Raw genomic sequence first — 18,987 nt, 5'->3', positions numbered from 1 at the left:
AAAAAAATTAAGAGTAAAGAAAACTAATTTATTGTATGTTTATCACTATGCACTATGCACTATCACTTTGGTTGCAATATATTCAATGTTCCCCTGTAGGCTGGTAAATTGATGATATTACCGTCTTTACAATAACATTGGAGGCTGCGATAATGTATTTAGACAGATATTATCTCCTCCATGGTATAGTCACAGTAGTGTATACCAACCATTCCAAAATGTGCAATAGTTGTATATGGATATCAGTGTTTTCCTTATCAGAAGTCTAAATTTATTTTAACTTTTGTACGGTCTTATCCTGGTTTTATATTGGTGAATTGTTACCTTATATATAATCATAGACAACATTATATAGTGCGTATTTTTTAAATGGATATTTTATCTTGTAAATATGCCTATTATGTGTTCTTAAACCCCATATTTGGATACAACTGTTTACACTTTATTGCTTTTGCACATGTACAGTGGCTGAACGAGGATTATCCCGTAATTTGAGTAGCCTTCCAGTATGTCTTTCATGTTTATGAACTTACTGCAGGAGCATGTGATTTATGCAACCAATCACGGTTTAATTAACTTTGCATTTGCACTTTAAATTTTGCCCTCCCTCCCCTTTGTGTTATGTGACCAAGGCCTCTGTGAAGGCCGAAACGTTATGCTGAGGTGGGCCTTCCACGCTATTGAATAAAACTACTGCTCACCTGCACCCTGGGTCTTCCTCTCTTCTTCTGCGCCGCTGGTATACTGTATAAGGGCTCCTAGTGAGAGAATGCTGAGATTGTGTTTATATATATATATATATATATATATATATATATATATATATATATATATATATATATATATATATATATTCAGAAACACAAAGGATGCCGCACTCCAGAGATTGGTTTCAGAGTTGCTTTATTTTCACCACAACTGGTGAAAATATATATATATCCACCAACAGTTATTTGTTAATCAGTAAACAACACACTGAGGCCCATATTTGCTCCTTAGTGAAGTTTTATTACGGCATGATGTATTGCTGTATGATAAGTGCATTACAGTCACTGCACATAACGGTGGATTGAACATATGATACGTTGTCACAGACTACCCTTGTTTCACAGTCATCCGTTCATAGTTTATGATGTTATCTTTTGAAAATTTTCAGCATGTTTGGCTTAGTTTCAAAGGTAGATATGCGTACTCAGCTTGAGAAATGGGCTTTGCAGCATACTTGAGCACCCGCCAACTAGAGGCCATTAAGAGGAAAGGGATGCTGGTAGCAACCACACTCAAACAGCTAAAGGCAAACTTGAACGGCCCTACCTTATTGCCATTGCTTCGCGTGGCGCAAGTTAAAATAGAGTCATCTTTGACTTATGGCAATAAGGCTCTAAGAGGCAAAGACGCGGAATTATTGGACATAACCATTGTAAGGGCCTATCGACTTCTTTTTAACCTGCCAACCTATACCTCACAAGCCCAGATCAGATTAGAATTTGGATTGACCAGCCAACTGCTTGCAAGAAGAGGGTCTTACATAAAGTGTTGGCATAAAATGAAGAACGCACCAGAAACTACACTGAATCATCAGCTCTGGCAAGACTTATTCAACTCCTCTAAAACGCCGGCAAACTCATATTTGGAGGAGTCTTTGACTGCGACAAGTCTGAAAGATTTATGGGAAACTCCACTACCCCATGCGCAATTTAAGCGGGTAGTAAACAAGAGCATAAAAAGACAATCGCATGTGGAAGATAAATCTACCTTTTCCCGCAGGCGACACGCCTGGATGACTCTGTGTACATACAAACTGCCGGGCATGCAGGCATACTTTGGTCTTGGGTACGGCAGGAAAACGAAAGAAGCCTTTCTAAAGCACAGGTTAGGAATTCTACCATCCATACCTCATCTACAACCGTGGTTGAGAAGGGCTTGCGGAACAAAATGTAGGCTGTGCGGTGCAGAGAATGAAGATTTCGAACATTTGCTATGCACCTGCGCGATGCTGAAAGAGGAAAGGGTCGCCCTGTTAAAAACTGCTTTTAACGAACACAATATCCGCACACGCAGACAGGCAGTCCTGGCCTGCTTCGATCCGGGCTTTCCGCCATTAAATGGGAAGTTAGTGAAATTTTGAAATTACTTGAGCGGAAAGTAACAAGTTCATGAACTTGCCCTGACAAGATCGATTGAACTATGCCCAAGACAAGATGAAATGACCAAGGCTCACTTCCCACATCATACAGTTTTTAGCATTATTACTATCAATAACTAAAGTCTTTCTGGTTTTTTATAAACAACTTTTTGCCTTATAATCTTTTATCTGATGATATGTGTTTTAATGTATTTTTGTAATGGTTTTTATTAACCTGAGACAATAAAATTTACTTACCCCCCAACTTGCATCCACAAACTGGAAGGAGTTGGCTTGAGCATAGTGAGTGCACTAAAGGTGCATGAAAGACATGTCTTCCTGAGCCTCATGTGGCATGCGTTCGGTAACGTTCTGGAAGAAGGAGGTAGAGACTTGACAGGTGGTAAAATATAGTCAAAGTCATTATGTCTTGTGGCATATGAATGTTATGGCCCCTTGCATGGCGGCAGTATGTTTGTGTGAGTGCAAGTGATATGGTTGTTTGGGCCCGTGGCTGGTGGTATGGAATTCTTGTGTGTGTGTGTGAATGGCTTGTGAATGTACCATAAAGTGGTTGGTGCAGTGAAGTGGCTATATGGCTCTCCTTCAGAAGGCTTGGCTTCTATATTTATATACTTTGATAAGTATTTGTGCTTTGCAGCCAGCGTTTCTGGAGGTGCTAAAACCAACCAGTGTAAGTGGTGGATTAGCTTTATCAAATTAGTGTTAGATTTATATTTGTGTCGGTTTAATGGGCTTTTTTTTTTCTTTTTTTCTTTTTCTTTTTTTTGTCCTCATTTGCCTTACCCTCAATATAGGAGATACCAACCACCTAGCGAGTCCTTCGCTTTGGAGCGGAGCCAAATTGCTTTTCCTTCCCTCTCTCCTGTGCCGGGACTTGAGTTATTTTAAAGGTGGCAGAGAAATCCCAAAAGCTTGGGTAGTTTAAGCTGACTCCATCTAGGTATATTTCAACCTGTAGGACCAATATCGTGTCGAGGCTAGACCTAGTCCAAGGAGTGTTTGTGACATAATCATTGGACCCGGGGGAAAAAAAACAACAAAAAAACCCGGAGTCTATCTCCACTTGGTCACTAGATCCCAAAAAGCCAGGTTGCGTTTACTACATGATCTGTTGAGGTCTGCTTTAGATGTTTCATATAAAGACGTGAGCCATCTAGAGTGTAATGGGGCCGTTTTCTCTTCCCAATGCAAACAAATTTGCCTTCTGGCCAACAAAATGGCATAAAAGAGAAAAAACTTTGCTTTACCAGTAATGCTGTCATCCAACCCAAAGATAATAAGTGGTAGTGTTATTGAAAGTGATATGTTTAGGATGGAATTTAGGGTGGTCTTCACTTCTTCCCAGAACCGGCCTATGTCAGGACAATCCATAAACATATGGATATCAGATGCTCCCATAAGATTACATTTGTTACATTTTTTGTCAGGGAGAAATCTGGAAAGTTTTAATGGCGTTATGTATGCACGGTGAACTGAGAAGAGATGGTTTCTTCTTAGCCATGATGGTTTTACAATTTTGTGTAGAAGAGCGAAAGAATTTAGCCACAACTCCTCACAGTGAAGGCCGGTTGCCACCCCCCACAGCTGGTCTGGGAGGGCAAAATCCCCGTCGATTTCTTCCAGGATCTGCCAGTACCACAAGGCTACCTCCTTTCCTCCCCCTGATCTTTCCACTAACTGTTGCTCCAAAAAGCCTATTTTCCCAAGGTATTCATCTTTGCTGCGCTGGGATCTCGTCCAACTATCCAGTTGGATATACTTAAATCTGGACAGTCCAGGGCCGATGTGATCACGTAGCTCTTCCCAAGCTATTAATGATCCCTCCTTCAGTAACTGACCCCATCTTAGAATCCCAGCTTGTTCTAATATAGATGACAGGCTATCTCTCATGCATGATGGAAGCCCAGGGGATTCCCAAATTGGGGCAAAGTTAGAGTAGTAGGAGAGCCCCAGTCTTTTTCTGATGATAAGCCACGTCTTAGTCCATGATTTGAATATTTTAAGTTTGATTTTTTTGAAGAATTTCTGGCTTGCAAATTTAAACATGAACCCATCCACTGGTAGGTTTGCCCCAATTAGCATGGCTCTGTACATCGACCCATTGGAAAGATTAGTTGGTGTCTTTAAAAGCATCCTAGAGTGTGTCATCTGGAAGGCCCACGCATAGTATAGTAGGTCGGGCAGAGCGAGACCTCCCTTCTCTCGTCTCCTCCTCAGCTTTTTCCACGCGAGTCTAATGGATTTATAATTCCAAATAAAAGAATTCATTTCTCGCTGGAATTTTTCGATCATTTTAAGATCGAATGCCAGGGGAATAGCGTTGAAGGCAAAAATAAACTTTGGAAGGATACACATTTTAACTAGATTGACTCGACCCGTTATAGAGAGTGGCAAGTGTGACCAAGATCTCAACAACCTTTTGCTCTCGCTATAAATTCTGTCCAAGTTGGTTTGACCAATGTTACCCACTTCTTGGGTAATTCGTATCCCAAGGTACCGCATGGAGGTTGAGACGTTTGTCCACAAGTGTAAATCTGGTATATTCCATGTCATTATTTCGGTTTTAGTCGAGTTGATGTCGTAGCCCGAGATATGCCCAAATTCCTCTGCTCGCTGGATGACTACCGGGAATGTCCTTGTTGGATCAAATGTAAAGATCAAAATGTCGTCGGCGTAAAGTGCTACCCGCCTTTCCCACTCCCCAAAACTAAATGATGGAATATTGGCCTCTTCCCGCAGAACCTGGGCGAATGGCTTAATATATAAATTAAAGAGGAGTGGGGAGAGTGGGCAGCCCTGCCTTGTGCCTCTGGTGATATTAAAGGCATCCGTCAAGACACCGTTGACTAGTAGCCTGGCAGAAGGGGCATCATAAAGTTGGAATATCGTTCTACAGAATCCCTTTCCAAAGTTGAATTTTTTAAGTACGTCATTGAGGTAGAGCCAATTGACCCTGTCAAACGCCTTAGTTGCGTCTAAAGTGAGGGTAGCCAAGGGTAGGGAAAAAGCTGAGGCAATATCTAAAGCCCCTATCAGATCGTGTGTTAATTCTGATAGTTGTCGACCTTTGATAAAACCTTTCTGATCTTGATGGACTATATTACCTATTACGCCACTCAGTCTTGTTGAAATTATCGTTGTGAACTCTTGCTTGAGGATGAAGAGGTTAAGTTCCTGGCAGCAGAGTCCTCAATATTTTTGACCTAAACTTGGGCTCCTCAGTCTTGGCTGTAGTCTGGGAGGCCTTTAAAGCCTTTTTAAGTGGGCAGATTACCAACAGAGCCTCCTATAGGCGTAAAATATACAGAGATAAGATAGCCAACCTGGAGCAGGAAATGAGGTTATTAGAGCAACAAATTGACACACCCCCGGCAACTCCAGAGGAGCAGACAAAACTAGCTGAAATAAAGGCACAACTGGAAAATATTCTACAAGAGAGACTAAATAAAAGGGGGGAAGTTAGCAAGATCTCTCAATTTGAATTTGGAGAAGCCGCCAGAAAAGTCTTGGCATGGAAAATAAAATCTGACCAAGCCCTCAAATATATTAGAGAAATCCAGGTAGAGGGGCAGGTTACAGTAAGATCCTCTAATTCAGATATAGGTAAAACCTTTTATGATTTTTTCGAGGCAATCTATAGAGAAGACCTTCCCAATGACCAGCTTGCAAGGGATAGATGGCTGGGAGAAATCATGCTCCCAACCCTATCAACGGTACAGAGCAAGTCCCTGGAGTGCGAGATAACAGAGATAGAGGTAAGGAAAGCAATACGTCAAACAAAAAAAGGGAAAGCGGCAGGCCCAGATGGTCTTCCAGGGGAGATTTATAGATCACTGGAAGATGTCATCGCCCCCGTACTGATGGCCCTATTTGATGATATCTTAATAGAAGGAAATCCACCGCCAAAAACATGGGGGGAGGCCACAATTGTGCTTATCCCGAAACCAGGAAAATCTCCCCTGGAATGTGGATCATACCGACCCATATCGTTGCTTAATAACGACTATAAAATCTTCACAACGGTTTAATGTCCTTTTGTACGATTTTGTTTTGTCAAAATAGGTAGCAAGGGGCTTTCTGCCCTAGCTCAGTCATCACCTAGGCAAACCTTTACATTTTTGACTAGTAGACAAAGGAGGAAGTACAAGGGTGGATGACATGCGCGGCTCTCACTGATTCTTTTACACAACATTCCCTACTAGCCTCATATTTAGTTGAAAAAAATCCCTTTCTCCACACATTTTTGTGTGGGAAAGTTGTGGCATCGCCGGGCAGACACAAATTTCCTGCCACCCAGCATTCCCCAAGGTCTCCTGATAAAAATGGTGCCTCACTCGTGTGGGAGGCCCTAGTACCCGCAACAGGCTAGGGCCGAAAACGTATTGAGACAACATCAAAATTGCAGGGGGTCACCTGGGATTTTGGCCCCGTGCTCGGCGGCCAGCTAGGGAAACCTACCAAACCCACACATTTCTGAAAACTAGACATCCAGGGGTCTATGGAGGTATGGCTTGCGTATATCCTCCAACGTTTTCTTACCCAGATTCCCCTGCAAACCTCAAATTTAGCAAAAAAAATCACTTTTTCCACACATTTTTGTGTGGGAAAGTTATGGCATCGCTGGGCAGACACAACTTTCCTCACTCGTGTGGGAGGCCCAAGTACCCGCGAAAGGCTAGGACCCAAACATATTGAGGCGACATTAAAATTGGCTATCAGAAAACAACCTGGTTTAGCAAGGGGTCATCTCGGTTTTTGGCTCCGTGCTTGGTGGCCAGCTAGGGAAACCTATCAAACCCATACATTTCTAAAAACTAGACACCCGGGGGTTCCAGGGAGGTATGACTTGCCTGGATCCCCCAACGTTTTCTTACCCAGAATCCCCTGCAAACCTCAAATTTAGCCAGAAATAATCAAGTCAAAATAGCTTTATTCGACAGATTTGTCATAAAAGCACAACATACAAGATACAAACAATTTAAGACAATAAATATTACAAATTTTAAAAGCAGTTTAAAAATATTATTAAACCCCACATAAAACTGCCGGATAAGGCTCTAGTTAATATTGATAAAATAAATTCACAATCAACAATATTCATCAGATGTTCTAAAACCCCAGTTCATTGCGAGTATTGCAATACGAAAACACCATTGTAGGATTAAAAGCCATAAACAGCCCTAACAGTGTGCCTTTACCTGGATAATCCAGGCCCAGCCCAAGAATTTGGCTACTGCAATTTCAATTGGTGGTGAAGAGTCCGTTGTTAATACTCTCAGCGCCTCTTCATGCCTACTAAAACCAAACAGTTTACAAATTGGTATTACCCACATGGCATGAGGTTTCTATACAGCGGGCAAAAAACAACAGATGGCTAATTGTTTCTTGCACCTCAATACATTTGGATACACCTTCTCAACGGCCCCTGCCCATTTACATTTAAATGACCTAACGGGTAATGTACCGACCCTCAATTGAAAATACAACTTTCTATCAAATGGTTTTTCAATAAGATCCCAATACTGTTCAAGTACAGGCCTAATCTTAAATTCGAGAAATCGGCCAGTCAAATGTCTTGCTGAACTATTTGTGCATGCTGTAACCATGATCTTATCCCAATACATCTCCTTCAAGGTCTTCTTGGAGGGAAAAGATGCATTGACAGGATCGGCCCACAGTTCGTACAAGCCTAAGTTTTCCAGTAACGCCCTGATTTCCCTCAGCCATCTGATCTTATGAAATCGATCGGTAACCATTACATCTTTGAGGCCATTAGCGTAATGGGCAAGCTCAGCCGTACACCACAGTCTTCTCCAATATATGAGAGGACGGAGTTTCGCCAGATCTGGTACTGCATTTCTACCCAGATCGAGCAACAGTGGGTACATTGGTGTGCTTTTCGGGACACTGGTAGCCTTCCGAAAAAAAGAATTTTCAGCTACTGACAGTGATGATACATTTGCAAACCCCCAGAGCTCTGCTCCGTAGAGCGCTGAACTTAGAACCTTCATGCCGTAGATTTCCATCAATGGGCTAATTGGTTTGGACAATGAGGATCTAAACTTGGTTACAAGGATCCCAGCCTGTTGCTTGTGCTTTATGGTGGCAATATCGATTTGTTTTGACCACCCCATATTTGCCTGTATTGTCACTCCTAAGTAGGTAAAAGCATCAACTTTTTCAAGGGGGACGTTGTTCATATATACCTTACCCCGGAATGACCTATGTTCATTAAAGGACATTAACTTTGTTTTTTCTGTGTTAAAGGTAAGTCCCCGCATGACACAAAAATCCTCAAACCTACTTAAGGCTTTCTGCAGTCCACTGGGGGTCTTGGACATAATTAAAGTATCATCCGCAAACATGAGGATAGGTATATGTTTATTTGCCAGCGTCGGGGCATCCAGGGGGACCGCTACCAGCAACCCCGTTAACGAAGAGTGAAAACAGGGTCGGTGCAAGCACACAACCCTGCCGCACTCCCCTATCCACTGGAAATGACTCCGTCACCTTCACCTCCCCCCGTGCCCCCCACCGCACCCGCGCATGATTACCCTCACGATCAATGATAATAGGTTGGGCGACATCCCCATTTCCCCCAGGACACTCCACAGCCTATGACGAGGCACTAGATCAAAGGCTGTCTTTAGATCCACAAAAACCGCATACAGGGCCCCTTTCCCCAAGACAACTGTCTTCCAATAGATATTAACAAACCGGAAGACCTGATTGATGGTACTAGTATGGGAACGGAAGCCCGCTTGCAGTGGGGATAGGATATTTTCATCCTCCATCCACACATGGACTTTTTGTAGGACCAAACGACCAATAATCTTTTGGATGGAATCTATGAGACTAATTGGCCTGTAATTTGCTGCCATGGATTTATCCCCTTTTTTAAATACTTGGATTATCTCTGCCCCCTTCCAGGACGCCGGATTTGGGGCACCAAGGGCAATTGCATTTGCTAGGTGTCTAATATACAATCGCCAGGAGGGTTTATAACTCAAAAACACGTCAGCAGAGACACTATCTGTTCCTGGTGCTCTACCTGGTGTTATAGAGTTTAATGCCCTATCCACATCCGCTAATGTGAATATCCAGCTTGAGAAATAGCAGTGGGCATAGGGATCCATGTTCACCTCGTCCCCCAGTGATGCATATTGGGGTTCGAAGTGCTCAACCCAGGAATGGTGGGCCACATTGTTTGGCGGGGGGTCTGGGCAACCCCCCCTGGTCCCACTTATATGTGTCCCAAAATAGTTTAGGATTCCTGGACACACATGCCTGCTTTAGTTCCTGCCATCTCGCCTGGTCCCAGGCCTTTTTTTTGTTGTTTTTATTTTTTATTTTTTTTTGGGTTAAAAACTTTTATTGAGCAATCAGATAAAAATCACAGAGATGGGCCTACAACCACACGGGCTGGCCGCTAAGTCGCAAAGCACGTACCATGTAGTAAACGTTAATCTCCGTGGCCAGGCCCAAATCACAGATTAAATATTGCACAAAGCATATGACAGGACACAACAGTTTTTTGTCTTAAACATTAATATAACAAACCAAAACAAGGCGAATGTAGCAATCACGTCAGCCCAGACGACAGAGGGGAAGTCCACTAATCAGGAAGATAAAGGTAAATCAATGAGACTCGGCAAGGCCGGGGGGGGGGGGGGGGGGGCAGCAGGGAGGACAGGAAAATCCTGAAAAAGAATGAAAAATTTCGGGAACGTCAGCCTAGGGAGACAAGGTAACATCAGATGTGTCAACCAAGGGAGGGGTACAAATGTCTCCACGATATGCATTCCACTGACCCCAAATTTTAGTCAACGCCCTGGGTCTGCCCCTAGCCACGTAGACGGTCTTCTCTCGAAACATGGACCAGTCCATGTTATCCTCCCACACCGAAACGTCCGGAGGTCTGGATGCGCCCCAAAGTTGCGCAATGTCCCGCTTCGCGACCATGTACCCCAAGGTTGCCCATCTGGTCTGGGCCACAGAATAATCGGTGGGTTCCCACACGTTCAACAGGCATCGTCGGGCCTCAGGCCGCAGGGCAACACCAGTCACGACAGTCATCACATCAAGTACATCAATCCAGTAGGCCGCCACCAACGGGCATTCCCAAAGTATATGCATAAAGGTAGCACTCATCCCACAGCCACGCTTACATAAGCCATCCGGGGAAAAACCCATCACAACCAGGCGCGGACCAGTTACATATACGCGGTGGAGGATCTTAAGTTGCACCAAACGAAGACGGGCGGGAATGGCCACCTCCTTAGGAGAAGAGAGTGCTGACTGCCAATCCTCGTCATCTAATTCCAATCCGTCACCGACCCACAGCTCCCTAAGGCGGACCAACAGGTCGGCGCGACTATGAATCAATTTTTTATAAATAAGGGAGATAGTACTATCAGGCAGGTGTCCATCTAGTATACGATCTTCAAGGGGGGAAGACTCGGGCAGGGTCACATCAGGAGTTAGAACTGAGGTCAGGGCATGCCGGACCTGCAGATACCGAAAAAACTCTCTATCACTCAAGTCGTATTCTGCTTTAAGGGTCTGGAATGACTTCACGCTACCTTTCGCACAGACATCACCCACCTTACATATCCCAATCATATCCCAGCGGTCGAATCCCTTAGTAGACCAGAGACACCCCAAACGTTCAGAGGCATAAAGCGGCGTCGCCAGTGTCAACCGATTCTCCCAGCCCAAACTCACATGCGCGGCGCGCCACACAGTGACTGCGATCCTGGACGGGCCCACAAGATGGCGCCCGGCCGATCTAGAATTAAGTGCTCTATTAAAGTCCCCTCCCGGCAGCTGGAGTCTATCCATCTCAAAGGCCGGATCCCGACCCGGTGAATACATCGCGTGGTTGATGGCAGACAGCTGGGCAGCCCAGTAATATCTCTTGATGTCGGGGAGCGCCATGCCCCCGTCATACCAAGGGATGGTGAGTTTCGCAAGGGCAATACGTGGACGCCCGTCCCAGATCAGTTGTCTTTGAAGACTCTCGATCTCTCGGAAATAGGTAGCGGGAACGTCGTCATAAGAATTCAGAAGTGCGTAAAGGAACCGCAGCAAGGACATCATTTTAAAAAGGGCTGCCCTGCCCAGAGGAGACAGGGGCAGCTTACGCCAACGGGCCACATCCAGTCGCAGTCTAAGGAGCGGGGGGAGGAGATTACGCTCGAATCGGAGTGAGGAGTCCAGCGTAATAAAGATCCCCAAATACTGGAAGCCAGACTGGACCACCTGGATAGGAAATCTGTCCGGCAATGGGGGCAAAACACCCGAAAGAACATACACGCAAGACTTAGCCCAATTAATAACTAGGCCCGAGTTAGCACCAAACGAGGTAAGAACATCAAATAAAACATTTAGAGATTTACGCGGGGAAGTAAGATATAAAAGAATGTCATCCGCGTAAAGTGAGACGCGGTCTTCAAAGTCCGGTGACCAACGGATCCCTTTGAGTGAAGGCTCCCATTGAAGCCACGCAGCTAACGGTTCCAGGGCGAGCGCAAAAAGCAACGGAGACAAGGGGCAACCCTGACGGGTCCCCCTACCAAGGCAGAAGGGGACAGAAACTCTACCGTTCACCACTACCTGCGCTAAGGGTTCAGCGTATAACAACTTCACCCAACCGATAAACTCAGGACCAAAACCAAATTTTTCAAGAGCAGCCCAAAGATAGGGCCACTCCACAGTGTCAAAAGCCATCGAGGCATCCAACGAGGCCAAAATGGCCGGTTCCGTCAGAAGCCCCGCCCTCGCAACAGCACCGTGGAGACGACGTAGGTTAAGAGCCGTGTTGCGATGTGGGATAAATCCGGATTGATCCGAATGAACCAAGTCACTAATGACCGTCAAGAGGCGGGTCGCCAGGAGCTTAGCCAGGACCTTGGGCTCAACGTTTAACAAGGAAATGGGCCTATAAGACGAACAAAGGTCCCGCGGTTTACCGTCCTTGGGAATTACGACTATCGTAGCCAGACGCTGATCATACGGGAGAACACCCCGTTCCCGGGACTCCAAAAACATGTCGCGAAGATAGGGCGCCACCTTATCAGGACGTAGCTTGTACAGTTCAATTGGCAACCCGTTCGGGCCCAAGGCTTTGCCCGAACGGAGTGAGCGAATGGCAGTAGCTATCTCGTCAGTAGTAAAAGGGGACTCCAACGATTTACAGTCTAAATCGGAGACACTGGGCAAAGCTATATCGCGCAACAGAAGGCGAGAGTCAGCAACATCCCGTCCAGACACAGGGGTATAAACCACACGAAAATACTCAGCAAAACATGCAACTATTCCAATCGGGTCCGTCACTCTCACACCATTCGATGATTGAATCACGGGCACCACACGATTCGCCCTCTCCTTCTTATCCAACCACGCCAATAATTTGCCCGCTTTGTCCCCCACATCATACAGACGACCCTGTTGCTCCCGGAACATCTGTCTGGCCGCATCCGTGACCAAAGACTTATAAGCAAATTGTTTCAGACCCAGGGCGTGGAGTTTATCAGATGTGACTTCCGACTCTAAGGCAGCCTCCCTTTCAGCAATCTCCCTCTCGAGGTCCACCACCTCCCGATTCCTCGCCTTCTTGGATTCAACAATAAGGGAAAGGGCCTGTCCACGAATCACTGTCTTAAAGGCCTCCCACAGGGATACCGCAGAGGAAACGGATCCCTCGTTGTCTAAAAAATAAGCGTCCAAAGACTTAGTCAAAAGGTTGCGGGTCTCGGGGGAGGTAAGGTACCATGGGTTGATAGGAGCAACCCGGCCCGCCGCCTCCACCCCCATCTCAAAACAAAGCCAGAGCGGAGAATGATCGGAAATGCCCCGGGGGAGGTGTCTAATCTCACGCACCGCCGGCGACTGGGCCGCAAGCATCAGGAAATAGTCCAGTCTAGACAAACTCCCATGGGCCCCAGAGTGGAAAGTGTATTGAAGCTGAGTAGGATGCATAAGCCTCCAGCAATCCACCAAGCCAAACGTGTCCAGAAACCCACCCAGCCACTGTTGGGCCGAAGGAGTATCCCTAGGGGGGTGGCGATCGTGTAGACCGGAGTACACAGAATTAAAGTCACCTGCAATGAAGAGAGTACTATTAGGGAGGTCCAACAAAACACGGCCCAAATCGGAAAAGGTAGAAGTCTGCAGGCCGGGGGGCACATAAACAGCAAATAAGGAGAGGGTACGACCCTCATAACGACCCACGAGGACAGCATACCGCCCCCGATCATCAAGGATCACATCATCAATAGCTAGGGGGAGGGAAGCCCGAACAAGGATACCCACCCCCCTGGAACCCGTGGTAAACCCCGAATGTGCGGCAAGGCGATAGCCCCACCTATTCATCGCACGACAAGTATTGCCCACCAAATGAGTCTCCTGCAGAAAAACAATATCTGGAGATAAACGTCGTAAACATTTCAACACCACACTCCGCTTAATACGATCCCCCAGACCATTAACATTCCACGAAACAAACCTCAACCCGCTACCCCCCATCCCACATAGCAACGCCGAAACCCCTCCTCCATGAGCATGACATAGTAACCATCAGTAGCAAGATAAAGTCGCCTTGAGAACATAACACACAAACATCGAACTTCCCAACCACCCACCCCCCAACAATCAAGAAAACACCCCCCACCCTGCACCCCTGCAAAATGCTAAAAAGCCACCCCAACATGCAGTGTGCCTGTCGCCCAAGAACCCCCATTCTACAAAAAGACCCCGGAGGAGGAAAGGCTCTGGCCCACCCGCCACCCCGATCAAGACAGATAACGAGGAAAACACACAAACAGTAGAGGCACTTAGGCATAGAATCCCGGAAGAGTTTACTCTATACGAGGGCCCAGGCGTAGACAAATTGTTCAGCTCTCCACACCACCCGGGTGGGCGTCGGATTCAGTCGCAGGAGGTCGGCCAGGCAGAGAGTCCAGCCAGTCGTTCACAGAATCTGGCCGATCAAAGAAAAAGGTTCGGTCATTGTACTCCACTCGCAGCCTGGTCGGAAACAGCATAGCGTAGCGTAACTCCATGTCCCGAAGACGCTTCTTGACACCACGGAAGCCCATACGCTGTTTCTGGACCTGTTGAGAAAAGTCCGGATAAAAGTTCACTGTGGCGTTCTCAAAGGCCACCGGGCCCTTCACACGTGATGCTTGCAGGATAGCGTCCCAATCCCTATAGTGGAAGAGTTTCGCAACAATAGGCCTCGGCGGGGCACCTGGCTTACCCTGGCCCCCCGGAACTCGATGGGCACGCTCTACTGCGAAAAATTTACTCAGTCCAGACGGAGAGAGATAGTTTTGGATCAGGTCCTCAACCAGGAGATCAACAGAGTGAGGTTCTGGATTCTCCGGAACGCCAACCACGCGCACATTACAGCAACGTGCCCTGTTCTCAAAGTCCTCCAAGCGCCGGGTCATGAAGTCGTTCACCCTACGGAGATTACCAATCTCCGTCTGTATCTCCGAGACGTCCGCCGTGAGGCTGGATGACTTGAGATCCAATGATTTCACCTTCTCATTGGTTTTCGATAGGTCGGCTCGAATCAAGTTCACATCAATGGCCACGGTGTCGATTTTGTGGGCCAAGGCCTCATATTGTTGGCCTATCGTCTCCCTCATGCCAGAAATGGCGCCCATGATGTCCTGCAAGGACGGCTCAGTTGACGCGTCCACAATGTGGTCAGCAGCACTTGGACCGGGCAGGGCGGCTCCGGGGGACCCCTTCGAGTGGGTATAACGGTCCATAACGTTAGACTGGACCGGGCCCCCGCGCAGGGGTGTCTTGGTCTTCCGTGTCTCTCGGTCCCCTCTGCCCGCCATGTTGGAAACTGCGTCACAAAGAGATCCACCAGGCTCGATGGAATGGGCACAGGAAAATAAGGCTTCGGGATCAAAGAGCCGCCAAAAGGATACCACCAGGATAGAGCCAATCAGATAGGAGAATAAGCCAGCCAAAGGTCCGACAGCCGTCTCGTGCCCCGGACCCAGCCCAGGCCAGACTCCCCTGCCAGATGTCTCAGTCTGAGGCAGAATCGAAACCGAAACTTAAGAGGGGGACCCACAAGTCCAATCCCCCTGCCGCTGTTGTTCAACTCCAAGACGGCCACAGAGCCTCACCCAGTCCCGGGCGTACCTCAAGGGCGGATCCCAAAAGTTCGACTCACCGTAACTCCGGCACCCCGGGTCAGAATCAAATACCGAAAGTTCCAGGAAGATCAGCCCAGCGTCCTCTACACAAATCCTCGTGAAAAGTCAGGATATGTTCAGGATATCATGCCGGGAGTGGCGGGGGTCCGGAGAGCGCTGTGCTCACGCGGCCATCACGGATGCCCGCCAAGCTCCTACTCCCCAGGCCTTTTTTGCTTCTTTAATTTCCTTTCTGTATGAGTCACGTGCCAACCTTACTTTTACTGGATCCCGGGTGCATAGTGCTGTCCCTAATGACCCACCGCGCAAGGCGACATTTCGTGTTAAACCACCCTTCCACTTTCTTGAACTTGGCTCTGTCGGAATTACTGGGTTTACAGAAAAATGATTTTAGCCGATCAAAGAGGGCAATGTGTGTTACTGTAACATTAGACAATGAGGACTGGTTATCCTCACCAGTTCCCCACTCTTCCAATACCCTGTCCACCTCCTTATTCATGGCTAACAAAGCATCTGGGGAATTGGAAACCTTACTCCATTTCAGGTGCCTCATGTCATTGGTTAATGCAGAGTTATTCAAACTGTGGGGCACGCCCCCCTGGGGAGGCGCGACGCCATCTAAGCGGGGGCGCGCACTCCACCATAACATTTCACCTTTCATTGTTTCCCACGGCGGAGAGGCCGACTGCCACCTGATTGGAACTTGCTCTATATGCAGCTCCCGTCGTTACTCCATTGCTGAAGCTCGAAGTCTAGATACATATATTTGCATTCCATTCCACATGGAGTTTTTTTTAAGGCTCTGCTCGTCGCTGCAGATCTCTGATGATCTGCACAGTGACACACTCTGCTCGCGCCCCCAATGTTTCTCAGATGTCCATTCCCCGTCTGTCTCCGGAGGGCAGGGCATGTCACAGATGAAATCCACGGTGCCCTGGTGCAAGGAGGCACAGCTGGACTCTGAGCATCTGTAATGCACCACATTCTTCCAGCACCCGCGGATACAGGTCTCAAAACCCTTTCCCTGCTGGAGAGCGATGTGTGTTGGGGGATGTCACGCATAAGACCTCTCACAGGGGATGTCTCGGTTTTCGTGTTCTTGGAAGTCCTTGGTGAAGAGAGAGAAAGCTAGGCTCTGAGACAGAGCGCTGCTCAGGCCCAGAGTGCTTTTTTGAGTTAAACGCTCTCGGGAATCCTTCCCTCGTGCAATGAGTGGACCTGCCCAGAAGTGTAACTCCAGGCGGCGCTCCTGGTGCATGGGAACAGAGCTGTGCTCCAAAGTGTGAGGACTGAGCTCAGCCTGGAAGTGACTATTGAGAGGACGTCTGCAGGCTGGCGCTTAGGAGCCCCTCCCTGGTGCAGGAGAGTCACCAGCCATGGAGTTCCCCGCGTGGAGGCCATCTCCAGGCTGGCGCTCATAGAGGTCCTCCCCTGGTGCAAGGTGACAGAGATCGGCTCCGAGGCTGGAGGACAGTGCACGAGCCCTGAAGTGGCCTCTTTCAGAGGGCAGCTCCAGGCTGGCGCTTCCTGGAGCCCTTGCCTAGCGCAGGATTTCCGAGCTGGACACCTATACGGGTGGACATGGGCTGCATAGAGGACGGGGGCGTCTCTCCTGCCCTTTGCATGCACATTGGACGGGGCGACTGCTGCATTGCAACTTGTGCGTCCACAAAGGACGAGTGCTGCTCTGCACGTGTGTGGAGAAAAGTGTGAATTTGCTGCGCTGCACATGTACCAAGGAAAGGTAGCTCCAGTGCACCTCTCATGCATGGAAGGCGCGGCTCGCTGTACAGCGATGCACGTAAACACTGTTGTGCGTCGTTCTGCAGCGCTGCATATGCAGAAAGGTCGCGGGGGTGCCTCTTCTGCGCTGCGCATGCACAGATGAAGGATGGCTTTATTGCGCTGCTCGTGCACACGGAGACAGCGCGCAGTACTGTGCGCTGCGCACTTTGCTGCATGCACAGTTGGACAGTGCTTCTCAGTGGAGAGCATGGTCTTTGAATGGTACTCATTTTATTGACCACAGAAGTTTCTTTGAGGAGGCTTTGCGAGAATTAAGTGGAGAACCCGTAACAATTTGCACACATTTTATCTTGAAAAATGTAGTTTTGGACTGTGTAGTAAGCCTCTGTCATTTCACCGCACAAACTCGCAAACCTGCAGTTTACTAAACACTCTTACTGTGTTTAACATTATTAGCCAGATATGGACTGGGAATTGCGGATACGGTAGATTTATGTAGAATACCAGGTTCCAGAATGTTTTGTCAAGTGGTGGGGGGACCCCGACATCTAAATAAATTCAGCTGGGGGGGCTTAACCTAAAAAAGTTTGAAGACCTCTGGGTTAATGCCAAATCATTACCCCCTACCTCTATCCTAGGTGGATTGGCTACTCCAAATAGGCCGGTTACCGTGACTATGAACGGGTCATGATCGCTTTCAGCACGTGTGGTGACGGCCATGTCCCTTACAAACTGCCACAATGGTAGACTTACAAGGATATAGTCAATGCGGCTCGACCTGACCCCGTTGTTAAAGGTATTGGCCCCCTGCTTATCTGACAATGTTCACCCATTCGTGGCTCTCAACTGCTGGCCTAAGCACATCCCCTTGAGTTGGACTGCCGCCTACGTCCACTTCTTGATTGGCTCAATCTCAAGGGTAGGTATGCCCCATTTCATGTCTTCATCTTCCGTGAGGGCCTGATCCTCCACCCCACGTGGTTCGAAGGTGGTGTTGAAGTCCCCCGCTACTATTACACTAGTACCCCTTGGCATGCCATCCAACAACTGCTCCAAGTCTGCTATAACCTCAGAACTTCTTCCACCTTTGAGGCCTCTTGCATATACATTAAAAATACACAAGTTAGGTCCAAGCACCGGGCTAATTCTTATCTGGAGTATGTCAATGTTGTTGGTAGGGACCTGAGATATTTTGCAGCACAATGTCTGCCGCACCCAGACCATCATGCCCCCCATTGCTCTGCCCTTTGCTTGCTTAGTCGCTGAAACATGGAATGTTAGGTATCCCAGTCTGAACACAGGTTTGGTCGCCGATGTCTCCTGCAGGAGGCATATATCATGGGATTCATTAGTCAGACCATTCAGGGGGTACTACCTTGGAGCCCAGTCCTGCGACATTCCAGGATAGCAACGTCATATTTGCAGCCCTATGGGTCTCACAGTCAATTGGCACCAGATCCCCTTGCTGCCTGAGGGGTTGGCCCAGTCTCGGAGTCAGCTCCATGACTGGTGACAATCCCTTTACCCCCATACTACTCAGGATCTCAGGCTCCTAACCACAGGAACAGGGCAAGAAGTGAACCCCCCAGGCAGGGTGCTAATAGAGCTAGATATGGCATCCCCTAAATCACCCAATACATATCCAGAAATGAGTGGATTGGCAACATTCACGTCACATACTGGGCTCTGATTACTAGAATCAGCTTTATGTCAATCGCACTCATCTAGGCCAGATAAAGCATTGTACCTATTCGATATGCGAATTCCAATGCCATACTCGGGGCCTTGCACAAACCCACCTCTTCCTCCCTGGCCATTCCAAGAACCTTGGACATTAGCTGGGTAAAAGTAAGTTAGTGCAAATGGTTTAATGCAAGAGTCAGTACCCGGATTACCCCAGCTACAAATGTG

Source organism: Lissotriton helveticus, chromosome 1_1 (assembly GCF_964261635.1).
Source record: "Lissotriton helveticus chromosome 1_1, aLisHel1.1, whole genome shotgun sequence".
Classification (NCBI taxonomy): Eukaryota; Metazoa; Chordata; class Amphibia; order Caudata; family Salamandridae; genus Lissotriton; species Lissotriton helveticus.
This window is presented reverse-complemented; position numbering follows the sequence as displayed.